The sequence below is a fragment of the Mastomys coucha genome, unplaced genomic scaffold (genome assembly GCF_008632895.1).
Source record: "Mastomys coucha isolate ucsf_1 unplaced genomic scaffold, UCSF_Mcou_1 pScaffold5, whole genome shotgun sequence".
In the NCBI taxonomy this organism is placed as follows: domain Eukaryota; kingdom Metazoa; phylum Chordata; class Mammalia; order Rodentia; family Muridae; genus Mastomys; species Mastomys coucha.
This window is the reverse complement of record NW_022196911.1, coordinates 17,087,764-17,100,772: the sequence shown is the minus strand read 5'-3', so window position 1 is coordinate 17,100,772 and position 13,009 is coordinate 17,087,764. Positions and strand designations below refer to the sequence as shown.

General features: G+C 39.6%; 1 non-coding gene across 1 annotated transcript; it reads right to left on the bottom strand.

The window, feature by feature from the left end:
* Window positions 1-242: 242 nt before the first annotated feature.
* On the bottom strand, window positions 243-346 carry LOC116079364. Its single transcript, XR_004113929.1, has one exon. It is a non-coding gene; the product is annotated as a U6 spliceosomal RNA (small nuclear RNA).
* Window positions 347-13,009: the final 12,663 nt, after the last annotated feature.

Below are 13,009 nucleotides of genomic sequence, written 5' to 3'. Positions count from 1 at the left end.
TTTGCATTTTCTTTGACTGTTGTGTCAATGTTCTTCTATGATATCTTCTGCACCTGAGATTCTCTCTTTTCTCTCTTGTATTCTGTTGATGATGCTTGCAGCTATGACTCCTGATCTCTTTTCTAGGTTTTCTATCTCAAGAGTTGTCTCACTTTGTGATTTCTTTATTTCTTCATTTTTAAATCCTGGATGGTTTTGTTTAATTCCTTTATCAGATTGATTGTGTTTTCCTGTAATTCTTTAAGAATATGGGGCAATTCATGAACTTGCATGTCATCCTTGTTCAGAGGCTATGCTAATCTCTGCATCACTCCAATTTTAGTATATGTACTACATAAGCAAACACCAACTATCTCAGTCTTAAGGCTTGCAAAATCTTTTCTGATGACTTCAAGTAGTATATATTGAATGAATCAACAATGCCAATGGAAAAACAAATATCATAATCTTTTGAACTAGAAATCATATATCATGAGGCTGGAGAGATTGCTCAGCAGTTAAGAGCACTGGTAAGATTCTTATTTTCATGTTCCAGAGGATATGGGTTTAACTCCTAGTGAGATACCAGATCTTGGGTTCACTTCATCTTAGAGAACCTGATCTAAGGTTAAACTCTGTAATTTCCAGATTACCCCCCCAACAAGCTATTGTCTAGTACCAGCTTCCAGATTACTTCCCAACATACCTGTCCTTCCCGGTTACAAGTCTACCTCTGGCACTTTACTTTCTAACAATCACCAATCAGGAGAAAAGTAGAAGTTAAGTTTATGGTTTGGCTCCAACACTTGCCAATTATTTTAAAGGGCAACAAAAAGAGCCTAAGACAGCACAAACAGATGTATGCCATACTAGAACCCCCCTCAATTGCTTGCCATTTTCTATGAAACCTTGTCCTGCTGAGATCTTGGGGCTTCACCCTTCCATTCTGCTGCATCAGAGATGGTGATGTGGCCCAAGCTCGATCTTGAATAAAGAGACCTGAATGCAATAGCATTGGAGTCGGCTCGTTGGTGGTCTTTTGGGGCTACCAAATGAGATATAACACCAGCACCCATATTACATAAGTTAATTTTAAAGAGATTGATAGATTTCAAAAGGAAGAGGAAGAGAAGAAAAAGAAGAGGAGGAGGAATAGAGGAGGAGGAGAAGGAGAAGGAGGAGGAGGAAGAGGAGGAGGAGGAGGAGGAGGAGGAGGAGGAGAAGGAGAAGAAGAAGAAGAAGAAGAAGAAGAAGAAGAAGAAGAAGAAGAAGAAGAAGAAGAAGAAGAAGAAGAAGAAGAAGAAGAAGAAGAAGAAGAAATATTTCATTGGAGGTTGTTCAAAAAGGCCCACCTCCATACTTATAATCTGTGAATATGCACCATCTCATAAAGCCAGTCTGGATCCAGAGCAATCAAGACAGAAGTCAACTCTCAGGCTGGTCAAAGCCTGGTGTAAGAGTTAAAGGGGGGTCTAATTCATTGTGTCAGAAGGGAATGCTTAAACTATCACACATATTCAAGAAGATTACACTTTACTGAAGGGATATAGAATCTTTTTTTCTTTTTCTTTTCTTTTCTTTTTTTTACTTTCAAGATTTTTTTTTTTTAACATGACTCCAGCCAGTGCTGAGGTTGAAGTGGGTTTATTTTTTCCAGCCTGCTTCTATAACATTTTAAGTACATGCAAATAATAAGGTCAGTAAGGTCAGTTCCAGGTCAAGGAACTGACAAGGCAATAAACACAAATAGTCAAGGAACAAAGCAATAAACAAAGACCCATGATCACTGTTTCTAGAGGCTTATCAGGATGACCAAGACAAAAGGAATGCCACTTGAGCTGCTCTGAGCAATACATTAGCCCAAATGTAAATATTCTTAATCTGAGGCTAATTCCTGAGGCCCAACCCAAAGTCAAATTCCTGCCTGAACCTACTTCCTTGTCCTAGCCCAAAGCCAAATTCCTACAAGGTGGGGCCCAAAAGTTCTCCATAGTTTACACACCTGGGGTTTGATTTGATAATGTAGTTCCAGAGTGAGGTTGTAGGTTCAATTCTCCTCAGAACACTAATTAAGTATGCAAAGTAGTGGAACTCTTAAAAAAAAAAAGTAGACCAAAAATAATTGGTCACAGCACAGTCTTGAAAAATAAGGATGCTATATTTGACTGACATTGTTTCTGACATCCACTGAGTCCTTAACTTGAAATTTAAATTTAATTTAAAATTGAAAGCATTGATGAAGAACACAAGAAGCACCATTGAGTGCATGCAAATTTTAGTTTGTGGGTGACACCCTTTAGGAAAAAGTTAGAAAAATATTTTTAAAACTGGAAGTCTTCCTTTTACATTGAGAATTTTAAAACTAAGGAAACATCATCATCAACAACAACAACAACAATAACAAAAACAAAAACAAAAAATAAAAAAAAACACAAAACAAAACAAGGGAAGGATTCTTAGTCCTAACAATTGCTAAAGAGGGCCTTGTCTTATACAACCTGGGGGTGTTTTTTGGTTTTTGGGTTTTTTGCTTGTTTTTAAAATTGATTTAAGTTTTATTGTATTATGATGAGAAAAGATACATGATTTCAATTTATCTGTATTTGTTAACATTTAAAAACATATTTTAAGTAAATACATTACATCACATTCTTGTTTCCCTTTTGTACCCCAATTCCTCCCAGAGAGCAATACTGAAAATATGTATGTTTTTCTCAATATAAAATTGAAATAACTCCAAACATATTAACTGTATATTTTAAAATAATACATCACTACTAGTATTTTTTTAAATGAACATAAATAGATAAATAGATAAAGTCTTTTTGTTTCTTTGTTTTGTTTTTAGTAGAGTTTAAAGTCTTTGCTCTTACTGTGGTATAAGCCCAAAATAAGAACAATTATTAGATGTTGGAGTTCATTGTAATAAAGCTGTACTTCAATGACCCTCACATCACCAAAGGATTTTACATCCCTAGTCGCTAAGCTGAGAGTTGACAGTTCTGCTGCTCCAAGGAGTGAATTGTAGGCAGGATTTTTGCATACAGATTTCCTGCTATGGTCAAAGCTATTTGACTGGAGTGATTGTCTTCATTCTCAGTCCACAGAGAACAGGCTACAGTCATTTAAGAAATGATGTGTGTATTAAGATGGTCTATCTGTGAAGTCATTCACCAACTGTTTCAATGAACAATAATGGTTCTGCTTGGAGGGTGGCACAGACATTAGGTAAGGGTAAGATTCTGGTTCATTGGCTGTGATGATTTTGGAAAGCATTCATCTCAGAGAAAGAGTAACTTATAAAGTCTTCCTCTTCAAACTTGATACAAGAGTTACAAATGTCAAGCAAAGCATTCAGTCTCTTTGTTGTTCTCTTACAAGCCACCTCCCAAGTTAATTTGTCTACGCTTCTTTTGGTTGTATAAACTTTTGAAATATGTAAGCTGTTCTGAAAACCATAGTATAGTGTAAAAACATCAAATAAACAATCCTACTAAGAGAGAGGCTGAGATAGGAGAAACCTAATTTCAAGACCATTATGTAGTACCCAGCAAGACACTGTCATGTACAAACAAGCAGAAAATGCATAAGGATTGTACAATATTGGACCTATTTCTCCAATTACCAAATTAGAGAGACCACTGGATGATAGCCAACAAATTTCTAATTCCTCATATTTTTGGATTTCAATCGGTTAGGATATGTTGGTAATATTAATTTTCATATTAAGATATTAAGAAAAATACTTGTTACTTCCTGTTATTTTTGTTGTTAGAGATGAAATTAGGTTTGTGTGGGTTTGTTAGAAATTGCTTTCTTGCTTCTTCTAGTAGTTTTGCTTCATATGTTGGTGTTTTCCATCTATTATCCTTTGTAGGGCTGAATTTGTGGAAAGATACTGTGTAAATTTTGTTTTGTCATGGAATATCTTGTTTTCTCTATCTATGGTAATTGAGAGTTTTGCTGGGTATAGTAGCCTGGGCTAGCATTTGTATTCTTGTAAGGTCTGTATGACATCTGCCCAGGATCTTCTAGCTTTCATAGTCTCTGGTGAGAAGTTCCATGTAATTCTGATAGGCCTGCCTTTATATGTTACTTGGTCTTTTCCCCTTACTGCTGTTAAAATTCTTTCTTTGTTTAATGCATTTGATGTTTTGATTATTATGTGACAGTAGGAATTTCATTTCTGGTCCAGTCTATTTAGAGTTCTGTACGTTTCTTGTATGTTCATGGGCATCTCTTTCTTTAGGTTAGGGAAGTTTTCTTCTATAATTTTGTTGAACACATTTATTGGCCCTTTAAGTTGGGAGTCTTTACTCTCTTCTACACCTATTATCCTTAGGTTTGTTCTTCTCATTGTGTCCTGGATTTCCTGAATGTTTTGGGTTAAGAGCTTTTTGCATTTTGCATTTTCTTTGACTGTTGTGTCAATGTTTTCTATAGTGTCTTCTGCCCCTGAGATTCTCTCTTCTCTCTCTTGTATTCTGTTAGTGATGCTTGCATCTATGACTCCTGATCTCTTTCCTAGATTTTCTAACTCCAGGGTTGTCTCCCTCTCCCTTTATGATTTTCTTTTTTTTTTAATAGAGATTTATTTTACTTATTTTATGTGTATGAGTACACTACTGTAGCTGTACAGATAACTGTGAGCCATCATGTGTATGGCTGCTGGGAATTGAACTCAGGACCTCTGCCGGCCCCACTTGCTCCAGCCCTGCTAGCTCTGGTGTAATTCACTGTAGCTGTCTTAGGACACACTAGAAGAAGAGGGGGTTAGATCTCATTATGGGTGCTTGTGAGCCACCATGCGGTTGCTGGGATCTGAACTCAGGACCTTCGGAAGAGCAGTCAGTGCTCTTACCCTCTGAGCCATCTCGCCAGCCCTCCTTTGTGATTTCTTTATTGTTTCTATTTCTATTTTTAGATCCTGGATGTTTGTGTTCATTTCCTTCACCTGTTTGATTGTGTTTTCTGTAGTTCTTTAAGGGGTTTTTGTGCTTCTGCTTTAAGGGCTTCTAGCTGTTACCTGTGTTGTCCTGTATTTCTTTTCTTTTCTTTTTCTTTTCTTTTTTCTCTTTCTTTTTCTTGTTTTTCTTTTTCTTTCTTTCTTTCTTTTTCTTTTTTTTTGTATAGCCCTGGCTGTTTTGGAACTCACTCTGTAGACTAGGCTGGCCTCGAACTCAGAAATCCACCTGCCTCTGCCTCCCAAGTGCTGGGATTAAAGGCATGCACTACCACTGCCCGGTGTGTCCCGTATTTCTTTGAGGGGGTTATTTATGTCCTTCTGAAAGTCCTGTATCATCATCATGACAAATGATTTTAGATGTGAGTCTTGCTTTTCAGGTGTGATGGTGTGTCCAGGAGTTGCTTTGGTGAGAGAATTGTGTTCTGATGATGCCAAGTGATCTTGGTTTCTGTTGCTTATGTTCTTACTCTTGTCTCTGGCCATCTGGTTATCTCTAGTGCTACCTGCCCTAGGTAAATATGACTGGGGTCTGCCCTTCCTGTGATCCTGGTTGTGTCAGAACTCCTCAGAGTCAAGCTGTCTCTGTGTTCCTGTGATTCTGGGATCCTGTGATCCTGGGCTCGTTAGAGGGCCTGGGAGTAGAGCTTCCTCTGGGTGTTGTGTGACTGGCTGCAAAGTTTCTGCCCAAGGTCTGCTTAGAGCACCAGCCCAGACAGACCGGAAGGAACCCGTGCCACTAGGCTGCTGGACTTCCTATGTGCCTGGGTCCTGCTGGTTCCAGTTACTCCTGGTGTTGGGACAGATGTGTCCTCCTCACCTCTGATCCTGGGTGTGTAAGAGCGCCTGTGAGTGGAACTTCCTCTAAGTGTTGTGGCACTGGCTGTATAATTTGCACCCAAGGTCTGCTCTCAAGATTTTTTTTATTGGATATTTATTTTACACTTCAAATGTTATCCCCTTTCCAGGTTCCCACACACACACCCCGGAATCCCCTACCCAATCTTCCCTCCTCCTGCATCTATGAGAGTGTTCCCCCATCACCCACCCATTCCCACCTACCACCCTCAAATTCCCCTACACTGGGTATAGCCCAGGATGCCCTTCAGGGGCCCTCAGATGACTGCTTTACCACCTTCTTGATGTCATCATATTTGGCAGGTTTCTCCATGTGGCGTGTCTGATCTACAACGGATATATTGCTGGTAGGAAAATAGAAGGCCATGCCAGTGAGCTTCCCTTTCAACTCTGGGATAATCTTGCCCACAGCCTTGGCAGCACCAGTGGATGCTGGGAGATGTTCTGGGCAGCCCCACAGCCATCAAGCCATAGCTTTCCAGAGGGGCCATCCACAGTCTTCTGAGTGGTAGTGACAGCATGGACGATGGTCATGAGCCCTTCCACAATGCCAAAGTTGTCATGGATTACTTTGGCCAGGGGTCTAAGCAGTTGGTAGTGCAGGATGCATTGCTGATAATCTTGAGTGAGTTGTCATATTTCTCGTGATTCACACCCATTACAAACACAGGGACATCAGCAGAAGGGGCAGAGATGATGACCCTTTTGGCCCCACCCTTCAAGTGGGCCCTGACCTTCTCTATGGTGGTAAAGATGCCAGTAGACTCCACAACATACTCAGCACCAGCATCACCCCATTTGATGTTAGCGGGATCTCGCTCCTGGAAGATGACAAGCTTCCCATTCTCAGCCTTGACTGTACCATTGAATTTACCATGAGTGGAGTCATACTGACACATGTAGACCATGTAGTTGAGATCAATGAAGGGGTTGTTGATGGTAACAATCTCCACTTTGCCAAGTTAGGAGCAAAAGGTAGCCCTGGTCATCAGGTGTCTAATATGGCTAAATCTGTTCACACCGACCTTTACCATTTTTGTTTTTTGTTTTTTTTTTTACAGGATGAGGCTGGCATTGCACAAGAAGATGCATGCGGCTGTCTCGGAACAGGGAGGAGCAGAGACAAGGATTGTTTTTCAAATATGCTTTACAGTGAACTTCACCTGCATTTTGAATTCCTCACTCCCTTTGATGGTATTGTAATCCTCAACACAAAAATGTTCAGGTTTTGTGTGTGTGTGTGTGTGTGTGTGTGTGTGTATGTGTGTGTGAAATTCCTGTTTAAGCCAAAAAGCTTATGAATAAATAATGTGGGAGGTTGTCTTCTATGACGATTGCTGTGGAAAAGTGCTATGAAACTCTTGTGCAGAAAATACGAAGTAATTCTAAGGGATACTATGAGAATATGAATGCTACGGATAAGAGATTCAACCAAAAGAAGACAAAGTGTCCCTCGCCACTTCAGTCTGTGGCTAACTGCCATGGAAAGCCTTCCTCTGATCTTTCAGTGACCTTTTCAAATACTAATTAGCTGTCTTAATGGTCTATGAATACAAATACATGTTTGTCATTGGCCTTCCTATGAGGTTATAAGGCATTAGCAAAGCAAAATAAATTTGATAGTGAAGGTTTAATTGCACAGCATGTGCACACACTTCAATAGGCGATGCAAACCCTTCTCAGCAGGTGCACTAAGAAATGAAGTGATTTTCATGAATAATTCATTTTTATTGCAAAAACGCACTTCTAGTAAGATACAACTTGCAATGTTTTCCAAGATAGATCAGTGAAAATTTGAAGCTGTCATTGTCAGTTTGTTTTAGTTCCGATTTGAAAGGTCACTTGGCACTTGTACCATGGGAATGAGAACTTCCTTTTCCATTTCTCCATGTCAGCATGCTATATTCCTTATTTTTATTTTAAAGCTATTTTCAAAACCACAACATTTAAAGAGTTTTATATTACCTAGTAATAGTTGTATGCTACCTCAAACAAAATAGAAATTTATAAAACTTCCTCTATAAGTTATGTTCAATACAAAAGTAGAAATCCTCCCAAGGACCTTCTGCCATAGAGTAATCAGGAGTTTGAATACAAAAATGCATCTGCCTCTCCTATGGGCCAGGTAGCTATGATTTCAATCATGGTCATGGCATGCCATCTATAAGAATGCTGTGACTTTACACATGCTTGAAATCCCAGCACTCAGGTTGAGGCAGAAGGTTTACAAATTCATTGCCAGATTGACACTACACAATAAAACCCAGTCTCAAAACAAAATACAAACAAAAGAGTCTTATGGTGATTTTTTTTCTGAAGCATAATAACCTTCCATAGGAAGGTTATTTTTTCACACACAAGTGTAACTACCTCTATTACTGTTTAAAGAAGGCAGGGAAAATAATAGTTTAATTGTGAAGATGAGGCTGCACGTAGAGCTCTACATTGAGCAAAGTGCTAAAGTCAAGAACTATATGTGAACTGCCTTCACTAAGTGCTGGTGGTTGGCACAGACATCAGGCAGACTATCCTGTCAGGTTTCCTTTCCTACAAAATACATTTGAATTGTAGGTAATAGATTCCATGCTACGTGCCGAATACAATAAAACGTTACATTTAGGGAACAAAATGAAGAGTGAGATATTGTCTAAAGACATACTCTGAATTTTTACTCCTGGATAGGAAGTACTATTTTTCATTATCAAATACAAGATCATTGTTTTAGAAAAGTTTAAGTACTTTTAATCTTAGCTACGACTTAATAACAACATAAAAAAGTGAAGCCTTAATAATTCTAAGCATGGATTACATTTAAACTTTAAAAGATAAAGGATTCTTTCCAGGATATTAAATCAGGAAAAGATATGATCTTTGTTTTCTGTCAATCAATGAGTTAAAACAGTCTCAGATTACAATATTCATTTCAGCCTTTGCCTAATTGGCCTGACAACAGCAACAACATATGAACCCCTGATGACATGGAAGCATTTCTGAAGCTCTGCTTTCCTAAAGGTCAAGAGGTTGTTGTGGTTGCTGACACTGCCAAGGTTAGTTTGAACAAAGACCCTCAGTTAAGGAATTGTTTGTATTCGATTGGCCTATGGCAAGGCTCTGATTTGATTGATGATTGATACTGGGGGACCAGCCTACTGTGGGAAGCACCATCCCTAGGCAGGTAGACCTGAACTCTATAAAAATGGAGCTGAGCATAAACCTGGGACCAAGACAGAGAGCAAGTTGTCAGTCAACAACAAGTCAATATGTAACCACTCAGTAAGTAAACAGCATAGTTCCATAGTTTCTGCTTCAGGGATTGCTTGAAGTCTTGCTATGACGTCTTTCAATGACAGGTTGTAACCTAGAATTGTAAGGTGAAATAAATATTTTCCTTCATGAGTTGCTTTTGCTCATTGTATATATCACAGCAACAGAATGAACAAAAAGACACTGACTCAGGCAGAAACAGCTAAGATGGTATCCTTTGTTTGGATGCCATACTCTGAATTAGTTTTTCATTACCAGCTCTATCATGTGATGGTAACCATCAATGTCTCCAGAAAGAATTTCCTCTTTTCCTTCTAATTCTAGGAACTCTATGTGATTGCCTTGGTTTATGGTCCCATTTGTGATGTTCATCCAACACTGATCACAATTCTTCCTGTTTCACTTCAAGGGCTTCTTCTCAAGAACTGTAACAACTGTGATTTTGAAGCAGGTTTTGGAAACGTGTCCCTTGTTTGCTAATGTTTTGACTTCTGCTCCTTCAATATATTCTACCATATGGAGTTCTTAAGAAACATAGAAGCAAAGACAAACAATGAAGTATTTTGTGTGGCTTCTGTTCTATCTGTAGTTACTTCCCCTTTGACTCTTTATGTGTTCTGGCTTGGAAAGTGGATCTCTTTTTAAAATAATTTTTATTGAAAAATTTTTTCTCACACAGTATATTATGAACTGGTTTTCCCTCCTACAATTTTCTCCTCATTTTCCTACTTTCCCAACTCTAGGTCCCACCTCTCTCTAATAAACAAACATGCAAAAAAGCAAACAAAGAAGAGTTAAAGAATAACAACAAAGAGAAAACACAAGAAACATGCCATACCCACTTATGTACTCCAGTAAAGTCTGTAGTGTCAGGCTTGAAGGCCTGATCATGGACCAGAGGCATACATCTTTAAAGGGAGTTTGCCTCCTGGGTATTCAGTCAGTCAATAGCATCTCCTAACTCAGATGTGTTCTAGATTAGTCTTTCCAATACTCAACATGCCTTCTTATTCAGGCATAAAGGTGCCCCAAGAAATGATTCATAAATAGTTAAAACTAAGATTAAACATTGTTCCCTGGCCAGCACAGTGTTCCAATATATCCTAATTTATTACCAACCTGTCATTAACTTGGAATTTCTCAAAAGGAAGCTGCCTTATCAGACAGGGTATCCTCAGAGTTAGGAATAGAGGTCAGGCACTACTGCTAACTGTAAACATAGTTAAATTCTCAGAGCAGTCCCACAGAAGACAGAATTGTTTTATGTACCAGAGAGTAATTGAAGGGCTTCCCTCACGTAAGGGCATTCTCAGGACTGCTAGATTGGGACTTCCTGGTGCTTGCCTCCAGCAGACCCAGAGAATTAGCTTGGGACTGCCAAGATTGCCCCAGCAGGAAGGGCACCACTGCTCTTCCACTTTGCACCTGGATGCCTGCTCTTACTGACCTTGATATGGTTGTCACTTACCTACATGACTTCAGTTTTGCTGTCTGATCTTACTGATCTTGATGTGGCCCTCACCTGCCTACATGACTTTTGTCATCTGCCCTGTTTTCTGTATACTATATAAGCCTGAATTTTACCTTGTGTAAATAAACTCAGACTCAGCACTTCCTTGTGTCAACTCTGTTTGTCACTCACCGAATTCTTTGCCCACCTGACCAGAACTCTCATCCTGCGGAACAAGAGGTCCCTGCAGTGAACCCAGTCTGTGTCAGAAACACACACACACACACACACACACACACACACACACACACACACACACACAAAAGACTAGCAAGCCACAAAAAAATGCCCCCAAAAGCTGTATGAGACAAAAAGTCTACAAAAGCATTGCTGAGTTTATTTCGTATTGGTCATTTACTGCTAGGGTTGGGGCCTGCCCTGAAGTGTAGTTAATATCCCCAGAGCCCTGCTGCAGAAAACTATTTTTTTTTTTTTTACCTTTTTTTGAGGAGATCTCAATTGGTGGTAGCTTCTTGGTTAGGAGTGGTAGCTCTTTCCTTCTCTCTGCCCATGGTTACAATCTGACTTGAACATGTACAGGCCCTGTGGATACTGCTACATGCTCTGTGAGTTCATATTAGTGTATCAGGTCTGTTGTGTCTGAAAGGACTTGATGTCATCCATCACCTCTGACTCTTAGAATCATTGTGCCTTCTCTCTCGCTCTCTCTCTCTCTCTCTCTCTCTCTCTCTCTCTCTCTCTCTCTCTCTCTGGTTGTTTGCTTGTTTGTTTGTTTCAAGACAGGGTTTCTCTGTATAGCCCTAGCTGTCCTGGAACTCACTCTGTAGACCAGGCTGGCCTCGAACTCAGAAATCCACCTGCCTCTGCCTCCCAAGTGCTGGGATTAAAGGTATGCACCACCATTCTCCAGCTCATTATGCCTTCTCTTTTGCATAGGTCTTTGAGCCATGAGAGGAAGGGTTTGATGAAGATATCCCATTCAATACTGAGTGTTCAATCTCTGTACATTGTTCAGGAGTAGGTCTCTGTATTAGTTCCTATCTTCAAGAAGAAGTTTCTCTGATGATTACTGATCCAGATTCTGATCTCTGGATAGAACAGAATTAGATAGGAAGGTTTTCTTTTGTTTGTTTTTTGTTTTTGTTTTTTTTTAATTGCTGTCTTTCTTAGGCAGAACAATAGAATTTGGTTTTCCCCTGGGCCTATGACCTATAAAATTTTTATGTTTTTGGCCACCTGCATAGTGAGAGCCATGGTTTCATCTCAGGAAATAGATTGAAAATTGAGTCAGGTAGTGATCAGTTATTCCCACAAACTTTGTGCCACTATTTTACCAGTGTATCATAGACAAGACATTATTGTAGAACACAGGTTGGTGTTTCCTTTTCTCCTGTAGCCAGGCAGGACTTCCAATGGAGGGATAAGGACCCACCCACAAATCCTTTCACCCAAAATGTCTCCTTCCTAGAATATATTCGGGAACAAAAATGGAACAGAGACTGAGGGAATGGCCAAACAGGGATGCTTTACAATTTGTCCAAAGTCTTTGTCTCTATCACATTAAGATTAGCTTAAATGTGAAACATTGTGTATATATGAAACTCCTGTGTTATTAGGTTTATTTTTGCTTTCTTTGTGCCTGTTTAAGATGGTGCAATAGTCACTTTTGATTGACAACTTGACACAATGTAGACTCACCAGGGAATAGAATTTCAATGAGAAGTTTTCTAGATTAGGTTTGCCTGGGCGTGCCTAGCCAGATTATTTTAATTGGATTAAATAAAGTGGGAAGACATATCCTGAATGTGAGCAGGACTACTTCATGGGTTGATTCTAGAACTGAAAGAGAAGGAAAGAATGGGTTGAGTACCAGCATTCATGAGTTAATTCACTCTCTGCTTTTAACTGTGAGTATAATGTAACCAGCTACTTCTAGTTTCTTACACCTTGAGCTCCCCACAATGATGGGTTGTTGTAGGGGGTGGTCCCCTAATTGTTTCTTGATTGGTTCAATAAGATGATAGAAGCCATCTAAGCTATAGAGGCAGGATGTCCAGGTCCCAGGAGGAAGAGGAAGAGGAAGAGGTGAGATCGAGAAAGGGGGCTTTTCTTTTTTTTGGCCAGCATTTGAAGAAAGGAGGACAGACACCATGTAGGCCTGAGGGCTATTACAACTGGTGGTGGCCTCTGCCAATGGAAGAATTCCAACACAGGATAGCTGATGAGTTTAGAACAATAGACTCCATGCCTCCGAGTGGTTGTATAATCTGGCTGATTTTAAAATATTAAGATTGTCTTGTGGATTCTATCCACAGCAACTCAGGTGGGCAGAAGAAACAGGGCCGCCAGAATGGTGGGCAATGAAACTTGAGCAGTAGTTCCAGGTGTTCTCAGGAGGGATGAGGGATGGTTGTTGGGCAGCTTAGTAAGCTAAGGAGGAAAAGAATGGGTGGTTCTCTCAGGAAAGCAATAGG